The sequence below is a fragment of the Plecotus auritus genome, assembly GCF_963455305.1.
Source record: "Plecotus auritus genome assembly, chromosome: 2".
NCBI classification, from domain to species: Eukaryota; Metazoa; Chordata; class Mammalia; order Chiroptera; family Vespertilionidae; genus Plecotus; species Plecotus auritus.
The window spans coordinates 32,013,470-32,023,991 of NC_137771.1; the positions used below are offsets into that span (position 1 = coordinate 32,013,470).

Consider the following 10,522-nt stretch of genomic DNA (forward strand, 5'->3'; position numbering starts at 1 on the left):
CCAGCCGATTAATGATTCTCTCTCATCATTAATGTTTCTATCTCTCTCCCCTTCTCCCTTCCTCTTGGGAATCAATAACAATATATTTTAAAACAAAGAAGAAGAAAGAAAGTTAGCTCAGTGGATGAAATAATCCACTAAGCTACGTACCCTCTCGGGTATGCTTTAGATAGGAGATCTGGGAGACACCCATAATCGAATCAAGTTGCTGTAATCCAATCCAGTCGAGGGCCGCCCTAGAAGTGGCAATAACTAGACCTGTGCCGAGCTGTGGGGGCCATTACTTCCAGGGAGAGTCAGCTGTGGGAGGCTAGGAGCCCTGGTTCAGCACAGCCACCCTCTGCGAGGGCCCGGCCCAGCTGACAGCCTGCTCCGGTCAGTCTCAGCCTGGAGGAAGGGCCCTCCCCCCTCACTTCTTTTTTGTAAAACTATGCTCACTCTGCACAGTTTGCTCCGTGTTTTAGGCATGAGAAGGTGCCCAGAGAGGTGATTTAAAAAAAAATAAAACACGGCTTCTCAGTGCCTGCTGGTTTGAATGGATTTCAATGGAAATGAATTGGAAGGTTTCTCCCCTTAGGTCCAAGAGTAGCCCAAGTTGGGGATGGGAGGAGGCGGGGAAAGGGTGCGGCTGCTCCACCTCGAGCTTCAGGTGCTGTGAGCAGGCTGGCTCTGCCTGCAACCCAAAATATAGTGCTGGCACCCACTAACCTGGGGGCCTCACACCTCTGCAAAAGCACCTGGGTCTCAGCGACTCTTATGTTTGGGCCGAGGCGGCAGGAAGGGCAGGGCCTCAACCTGGTAGGTGCACCCCTTATTTCATGCTGAGGGGTTTCCACCTTTGGTTGTGGCAGAGAGCTGGGTCCCTGAGTACGGGGGGGGGGGGGGGGGGGGGGGGAAGGGGAGAGAGAGAGAGGGAGGTTCCTCAGCCCCTCTCCCAAGGAAATCCCCCCCCTTGCCCCCCCCCCCCCCCACACACACACACAATTAAGTCACAGTGAACAAGCCAGTGAAGACCTCTGGTTCCTTCAAAAAATAAATAAGTAAAATTATCAAACACCTACAGCCACAAACTCGACCTTCCAGGCGCTTACAGTCTAGTGGAGGAGACATAGGATAGTAAATAAAGGAATGAAATAGGAAGCATTACGGCAATGTCAGGTTGACTGGCGCTCTGGAGAAAACTAAAGCAGGGGAGGGAGCCCGAGGCGGAGAAGCAGGCGGTCAGGGACGGCCTCTCTGTAAGAGTCAGCGAGGGCCTGAAGGAGATGTCTGCGGCCTAGGGCACTGGTGATGCCCGTGGCTCCAGGGAGGGAAGCCTCTATCTTTGGCGATTTCTGAAGTCAGCATGTGCTTTACACTTTCTTGCTAGGTCCCTGGGTCCCAGCAGCTGGTTTTGGTGTCCTGCCTCCGCCTGCATCCGTGTCACCCACGCTCTGCTCCCTCAGCTCCGGTCCACATGGCCTCTGGAGGCTGCAGACCCGAGACCCACACCCGGAGCAGGAGCCTGGACTTGAGCGGAATCCAACAGGAGCAGCCCAGGTGGCTCGTGAAGGTGCCCAAATACCTGTCTCAGCCGTGGTCTGGCGCTTCCGGGAGCGGGGAAGTGGGGAAGCTGCAGATGGTCCAGAATCCAGGAAAGCCTGAGTTGTTCTTCACTTTGAACGAGGAACTCACCCGCATTCAGGACCTTGCGGGACAACCCATGCCACTCCGCGCTCCCAGGGAGCATCAGGTGCTCCTGCAGCGGGTGAGAGGGCAGGCCCTCGCGGCGATGACGGAGGACAGGATGCACAGGCTGTCCCTGGAAGGGGCAGTGGTACAGCGATTGGAATGCAGACCTGTGGCTGGTGAACGCTACTTGAGATGAAGAGAATGCAAATAGAGCGGTCTCTCAGACTTGCCCGCACCATGCAGACCCTGGACATGCCCGTCAGGACCAATTACAAACCTGTCGCCAATCATCGGTGCAACATTGAATATGAGAAGAAAAAAAAAAGGAAGATGGAAAGAGAGTGCGGGCTGACAAAGACCAGGTGTTAGCCTTGCTCTTCGCTGCCTTTGAGAAACACCAGTATCACTGCATGAAGGGCTTGGTTGGCATCACTCTGCAACCTGTGCTGTACCTGAAGGAAATCTTGCGTGAAATAGCTGTTCAGGTTGTACAAGGGCCCCACAAAAACTCATGGAAGCTGAAGGCAGAGTACCGGCATTATCCGGCAGCAGCCAAGGGGGAGAGAGCTGGCCTTCACCCTGGGAAGGCAGCACCACCTAAGACAGAACTGGGGAAAACTAGCCTTCTTCTTCTCGTACCCGCCATGTCTTGCAAGTCTATGTTTGAGTTCATTTTTCCTTCCATGATTGAGGAGACAATATGCGGGTGACAACCTTCCAACACCAAAACTGAGGTGGTGAGGCCATTAGTTGGAAGGGGTAGGGGACTAAATGTCTTTTTGTTTTTAAGTATTCACTTTAGATTGTAAAACAGGGAAATAAAAAAGAGACAAAATGAGAAAACATGGTCTTTCTTTTCGTTCCTTAAAGTTCTCAGTTTATTAATCCTCTCGTGAAGTATCTGCACAGTCACCACGGATAAAGTCACTGGAGAATCTCTACTCCTGTTGGCCAATCCCCAGCTCACTTTTGTCAGCACCAACATTGGCCTTTGCGGCCCCCCTGCCTTTCTGTGTTCTGTGTTCCGTTCTCTGTTTTTTGTTTGTTTTTGTTTTTTGGGGAAGTCTTCTCATATAGGCCAAGTCTTCCAAGTCCATGTTTAGGTTCATTCTTCTTTGAATAACGCAAGGAATCATAAATCATGCCAAAGCCACTTGTCTTGACACCACCAAAATGGGTCCTGAGTCCAACACAAATATGGCATCTGGTGTAATATTGTACATTTAGGCTAGGTTTCCCCAAATGCTGTCTTAGGTAGTATTACCTTCCCAGGGTGAAGGACGTCAATGACCATCTGTTCCCACTGAAGTTGTCTGTTGGATATGAACTTCCCGGTCTGCATAGTTACTGTGTCCTTCATGATGGCCTCTGATCTTCAAGTGGCCAGGGAGGAAAAGATGAGAAAATATTTTCTGGAGACTGTTTGCCTTTGCTATATTCTCCCGGAGTTCTGCTAATCTAAGTGAAAACACAGGAGTAGCACAGCCAGGAACAAACAGAAATGTCACCAGGAACTCTGGACTGGTGTGGGCCAAGGTGGGGCTTTGTGGGCCATACATGGGCAGGTGGGGTAGTTTTGTGTGTGTGTGTGTGGCGGGGGGAACCAAAGTTCTACATTCTAAAATTACTGAAGAACAACTTTGTTTTTCAAACGCTTAAAATGTGTCACCTTTTCATATGCAGATACATACATGAAAAAAAATATTAAGAGAGTGAGGTCATTAAAACTTCCCAGCTAACAGGCTGGGGAGGACGGTATCTGGTCAATCAATGGCAACAGGCTAGATTAAAGAACCTTTCCTTTTCTTCAAGTGAGTTATACAAATTTATCTTACATTTGGATCCCCAGTTGTTGCCTAAAATCCCTTTTGAAGAGATTCTACTCTGGCAACAAGCACTGAAATAAAAATTTACACTCGTAATAGCAACAACAATAATAATAATGGCTAACCTTTATGTGCTTGCTGTACACTAGATGCTGTGTACACTAGATTTGTAGGGGATGATATAATTTATTAGATAATTTATTAGATAATTTTTTTCTCTCAGCAACCCACGAGGGAGATGTGGATTCTCTCTTCTGCTCTCCCACCCCATCCTTCAAAGGCTGTGAGGAATGAGGGATTGAAGAAAGGTTTGGGTTTTTACTCTTTTTTTAAAAGATATCTCGCCCTAGCTGGTTTGGCTCAGTAGATAGAGCATTGGCCTGTGGACTGGAGGGTCCTGGGTTCCATTCCGGCCAACGGCACATGCTCAGGTTGCGGGCTTGATCCCCAGTAAGGGGCATGCAGGAGGCAGCCGATCAATGATTCTCTCTCATCATTGAGGGTTCTATCTCTATCTCCCTCTCCTTTCCTCTCTGAAATCAATAAAAATATATATTTTTAAAAAGATTAAAAGATGTCTACATGCTGTCAACCAGGGAAAACAATGATACTGGAAATAGGGGAAGTCAGAGAAGTCCTTGAAGGCAAGCAGGCTGGGGTCTTTAGCCAGGTTGGTGTGGAGGAGCTGGCAAAGATATTTTTCACGAGCAGAGGACAGAAAAAAAAAATACTAGTACAGAGGCAGGCAGGCTGGTAGATTTGGTAGCAGGAAGAAGAGGGCTTAACTTTCTGGTTCCCTTATTCTTTGAATAAAATATGGGGCAGCCCTAGCCGTACTCTCTCATCCCATTGTATACTGCTGACTTAGGTCTCCATCAATCCATGACAGAAATACTACATCTTAATAGCATTTACTGCTGCCACACACGTTCTAAATAATCTTAATGTCTCTGCCAAATTTTCTACCTGAAACATCAAATTTAATTTGTCCCACACCTGGTATAAAACCTTAAGTGATTCTTTTAAAATATATATATATTTATTGATTTCAGAGAGGAAGGGGGAGGGAAAGAGAGATGGAAACATCAGTGATGAGAGAGAAGCATGGATTGGCTTCATCCTGCAAGCCCCCTATTGGGGACTGAACCCACAACCCAGACCTCTACCCTTGACTGAAATCCAACCTGGGACCCTTCAGTGCATAGGCCAAACCAGCTAGTGACCTTAATTGATTCTTTATTCACTATCTTAATTCCCAGACCTCTACCTATTTTTCTAGGCCACCCATACTCTATCCTGCCATTAATGAGCACCTTTTATGACATCTGAGCTCCAATTATTTGTAGGGGATGAATATTGGGAATCATGCTCTAAGTGATGTCATTGATATTCTCCCAAATGATAATTCTTATTGGAATTTCAGAATGCTCCAAGTGACATATAGAGTGCTGGCCAAGCTTGGCTCCCTCCCAGAGAGGACAGGCATGTCCAGTCCACCCGCAGAGGCACATGGAGGAGTAGTGAGCAGGCCAGCCTTTACACATCAGGTTGCCTGGCACAGGACCAGCACCCAATGAATGCTTTTTAAATGAATGAATGGCTAAATGCAGGGATATTTACTAAATATATCCATCCAATTAGATTGTCAAAGACAATTCATGGTTGAATTCAAGTCCATTTTAATGGATAAGTGAAGCTCTGGAAATTTTAAGAGCAAGTGAGTGAAGTGGCTCCAAGGACTTTATGGCTGGAAGGTTAACAATATTTGAAATAAAATGAATATCAGGATTATACAAATTTATTTTGAGGGTTGCAATTCATTTAACTAGCACACTATAACTAAATTAAGCAAAGCTTGGCTCTGTTTCCCAAATGTAGAGAGGTGCTAAAAATTATATTCAGGCCTTAGCCAGTTTGGCTCTGTGATTAGAGCATCAGCCCAGGGACTTAACAGTCCCAGGTTCAAAAACAGTCAAGGGCACGTAACTCAGTTACAGGCTTGATCCCTGGCCCCAGTCAGAGTGTGTGTAGAAGGCAACCAATTGATGTGTCTCTCTCACATGATGTTTCTCTCTCTGTCTCTCTTCCTCCCTTCCTCTCTCTCTAAAAATCAATGGAATAAATATCCTTGGGTGAGGATTAACAAAAAAATTATATTCAGAACTGATGGCGAAGGAGATTGAATGGCTGGAAGAGACGGCCAGCCAGCTGGTACCACCAACACTACCTTCTATATACTATTTTCTTCTACTTATACCATTAAAAAAGTAACTTATTCTATGCTTATTTATTATTTCCTCCACTTAGACTCTTTGAAATAAGCCATGGTTGTTCTTGATGTTTGGGAAAAAGAATTACAGTCAGAATTCCTGATGGTGAAGGGACCAAACATAAGAAGCTGATCAAAGATTACAGGAGCTACCCCTTAGGGGTGATTTAGAAGCAGGACAGCCCCAGCCTGCAGGATGTTATTCATTTCCAGTGCTGAAGAGCAGTATGCAGGCAAAGGGCAGATGAGAAAGGGATCAAAAGTAAAAATGACCCTCTTAGTCACTTGAGGGTGACATTTCCAAGATTCAGGAAATAGAGACAGTGGGATTTGAGAAAATAACGCCCTCAGTGAGAGCTGAGAGCCATTCCAGGTCTTAGGCATTAATTTGACAAGGTTTAGCCTAAATGAAGATTTCAAAAATAACTGTTTCCTATTTAAGAAGAAATGTTAAGTTAGGAACAAGGCTTGATAAATTGCTTGAGCTGTTTGTGAGTGAATCTGAAAGTATGTTTTGGTGTTCCAGGTGGGCCAGGTTAGCTGGAGGAGTCAGAGGAGGGTAAGGGAAACAGTAGGTCCTTATGCTCCATAATCTACCCATGTGGACTGACCAAATTAGTTGTTTAGTGGTAGACCATTAAAATAAAGGCATAGCCCTAGCTCAGTGGTCGGCAAACTGCGGCTCGCGAGCCACATGCGGCTCGCAAGCCGCGGTTTGCCGCTCTGTTGACTAATGAGTTTGCCGACCACTGACCTAGACTCTCGATTCCAATAATTACAGGCTGTTGTTGTTCCTTGTGATTAAGCCCCTATCCCAGTGGTCGGCAAACTCATTAGTCAACAGAGCGGCAAACCGCGGCTTGCGAGCCGCATGTAGCTCGTGAGCCACAGTTTGCCGACCACTGCCCTAGCCGGTTTGGCTGAGTAGATAGACTGCCAGCTTGCAGACTGAAGGATCCCAGGTTCGATTCCGGTTAGGGCACATGCCCAGGTTTTGGGCTCGATCCCCAGTAGGGGACATGCAGGAAGCAGCCAATCAAAGATTCTCTCTCATCATTGATGTTTCTCTCTCTCTCTCCCTTTCCCTTCCTCTCTGAAATCAATACAAATATATTAAAAATAATAAAAAATAAATAAAAGCACATTCATTGGGGTGCAGTGGCCCCTCTAAAATAGTGGCCTCCTCTGTCTCCACCCCCAAGTTTCCCACTGCTCAATCCTTTTATCCCTTTGCCCTTCCTCAGCTTGTTTTCAGAAGCAGACACCTGCTCCTTATTGAACTCCACTGAATGTCTTTGAAAAGCATCAGAGCCCATCTTAAGGGGGGTGGGTGCTTGGATCCTTTTGGTTCACTCATACCTATGGTACCAGGACCAAAATGGGGCTTATTAATCACAGGACCAACAGCTTATTACTTATAGAGTAAATTGTTCTAGGACCAGAAACATTTTCAGTGAGGAGTTGCTGACAAGTCACAATTATTTTTATATTGTGGAACATATTCATCACCCCTAAGGCAGGGTGATCAGAGGCTGCTTTAATGACGCCACTTGTCATTGCCTGACCATTCTTATAGTATGAGCCCTCTTCTTGTCTAGTTCCTTTACTTCCCTTAATTGCTACCCCAGGAAACTCTGTAAGCATCAGTACTTTATAGGACATCCCAGGTCCCACCTTAACTACCAAGATTCCAAATTAGCCAACCACTAGGAAGCCCAGGTTCTATTTTTAAAAGGTGTATAAAGCAGCAATTCCCAAACCTGGAACTCAGATGCTTAGTCAGGCCTTCTCACAGAAATACTGACTCACAGCCTCCTGAGGCAGAACCCAAGATAGCTATATTTTTAACAAGCTGTAGAGTTGATTCTGATGCCCAGCCACATTTGGGAACTACTGATACAGGGTCAGATTAGAGTGTAAATTGCATGTGTTGCCATTCCATACCACCATTTGCAGTATATACACTAGATACAGTGAAGATTATTTCGGGGACAGATTAATTTACACCAATATTTCTAATTTAATCATTGTTGCACTAGGATAATTGAACCATTATCCTATTCTAGCACAGGAATTTCTCAACCTGTTTTTAATTGTTCATATATAAGAGACTCATACCAGATGGCCTTCATCAAGTTGTATATTTCTATGCCAAACCATTTCTAAGCTTGTTGGAAGCTTTAGAATAAGATCATTTAAAAGCCCATTTGTGCTGCTTGTCCCCATTAGTTTTCATTTGTGGTAATCAACCATATCGTCATGAGTGATGTCAGATAGCCATTTGTTAATATTTCCTTGGGCCATTAGATGTGCATTTTCTTTTTCTTTTTCTTTTTTTTTTTTTAGACGTGCATTTTCAAGTCTCCTCAATTTTACTTCCTACTTCAATCAATTTATTGGTAAAAATATTTGTATTCAGTGGACGCAGCACTCTAACAAAAGTGCCACCTAAGATTTTGTTTCTTTTTCTTAACCTTATGCAAAAATCATATAGAGCAGTAATTCTCCAACTTTAATACACATAATAGTTACCTAAAAAGAGGAAGGAGGAGCTTTTACAATTGCAAATCCTTTGTCCCCACATCTACAGACTAAGCTTAAGACTTGGCATGAGGCCCAGATATCTGCAATTTTACAAAACCCCCAAATAAGTATGTACACTGACATTTTTGTGCACTAAATACTAAGGTATTATTTACATTCTAGTACTCACTTTGAGTAATTCTGATATGGTGGTCTGCAAACCACACTCTGGGAAACAAGAATCCTATATAATAAAAGGCTAATATGCAAACCGACCAAACGGTGGAACAACCAGTTGCTATGACGGACACTGATCACCAGGGGGCAGACGCTCAATGCAGGAGCAGCCCCCTCGTGGTCAGTGCGCTCCCACAGGGAGAGTGCCGCTCAGCCAGAAGCCCTGAGCTGGACTCAGCCGGCAAGCCCAGCAGCGGTGGCGGGAGCCTCTCCCCCTCTGTAGCAGAGCTAAGCATGTCTGACTGCTGGCTTAGGCCCACTCCCTGGAGGACATCCCCTGAGGGCTCCCAGACTGCGAGAGGGCACAGGCCAGACTGAGGGACCCCAGCACGTTGGGGGCGACGAGAGAGGGGCGGGTCGATTAGATTAGGGTAGCAACAATGGAGGTGGTGAAGCATGATTGGATTCTGGATATAATTTGAAAGTAGAACAGACAGATTTGCTGATGGATTGATTTGGGGGTGGGAGAGAAAGGAGCCAGAGATGACTCCAAGATTTTTGGCCTAAGCAACTTGAAGAGTGGAGTTTCCATTTTACTGCGAGGAAGACAAGGCTGAAAAGCAGGTCTGGAAGGGTAAGAGGGGCGCCCACAGGCGGAGCAGCGGGGCACTGGGCTGCCGAGCCAAGGCTGGAGTCGGAAGGAGAAAGGGATCCTGGAGTCACTCGGGCGGCAGATTTCTAATGCTCTTGTCTGAGGTGAGCAAAGGTGAGTTAAGTGACTGCTTTAGGGAACCTGGAAAGATCCGCCCTCCATAGCCAAATTGTGGGCGCCACTTTTTTTTGGGGGGGGGGGTCATCGCTCCTGGGGCTTCAAATGTAGGGCTTCAAGTCCTTCAATCCCACACCCACTCTAGCTCTCTGATCTCCATCTTCCTGCTGACCCAGGGTGCCCCTCCGAACCCCAGTCCAGAGATGGGTGCGAAGACGCGCCCAGGCTCACCTGCTGCGCAGCTGCAGGCGGGGCGAGCCCCCTGCCGGTCACACTGCGCCTCCTCGACCTGCCCCGGCGCCCGGCCTGCCGCAGCCTTCACGCTGTGGAGTGGGGGAATTCCTTTCAGCCTTACTAAGGGGGAGAAAATGCACCTTTTATATTTAGTTCCCGGGATCCCACAACTGGAGTGTTGACGGCCTCCTTTCTTCTGATGCGGAGGCTCGCGGCGCTCCAAGGATCTCCAAGTGGGAAGGGCCAGGCGGGTGAGCCCGCCAGGATTTTCTTACCTCCTGCCCTTCGGAACCTGGCTCCTCATCGACTGGGAGCCAAGAGAAGGGGAAGGAACGGGTGGCTCTCATTTGGCTGGTGGTCCTCTCTGGAATGTCCCCGCACTGACTTCCACTGACACACCAGCACCTCTTGGCAGTCTCAGGCAGGGTGCCCTCCCGGACCTTCCAAAGATGGGAAGCTCCACCCCACTGCGACCTTTCCCAACCCTCTGGTTCCGCCCCTGATCCCAGCTGGTATACTTCACACGCTGTCCATGCTGTCCACGCTGTCCACGTGGCTGCGCCTTTGTCTGCCTTACTGTTTTGGTTCAGGCTTCCAATCCCCTTCTTGCAAGGAGCTCCAAACTCCATGGGGGAATTTCTTGGAATCCTGTCTTTTGATTTGGGGAAAGAAATGCCAGGGATTATCCCCCAAAGCTGATTCATGACTGCTGATTCCCATCCCTGCCCCTCCAACCAACCTTCTAGTTATACCATATTGAAGGTGGGGGGGATGAGGGGAGGGGTTGGTGGAGCAGGTCTGCGAAAATGGTTGCGGAAAGAGAAAGAGGTCATGAATGTAGTATGCAAAAAAAAAAAAAAAAAAAAAAAAATTAAAAAAGTCCCAGAACAAATTTGGGACAATTTATTTTACCGGCTTCTTCAGACCTTTCTCCGTGTGTATGTGTACTATACTCGCCCTGACCAGGGCCCAGGCCCAGGGGGAGCCTATTGTAAGCATGTACTGTATGTAGTATTTATGAAACAAAAACATGTTGATTTATCTCCTATGTTT

General features: G+C 46.9%; 1 pseudogene across 1 annotated transcript; it reads left to right on the top strand.

The window, feature by feature from the left end:
* The first annotated feature begins 1,456 nt into the window (after nucleotides 1-1,456).
* LOC308242714 (general transcription factor IIF subunit 2-like) lies at nucleotides 1,457-2,381 on the top strand (annotated as a pseudogene). Its single transcript has one exon. The product of its transcript is annotated as a general transcription factor IIF subunit 2-like (transcript).
* Nucleotides 2,382-10,522: the final 8,141 nt, after the last annotated feature.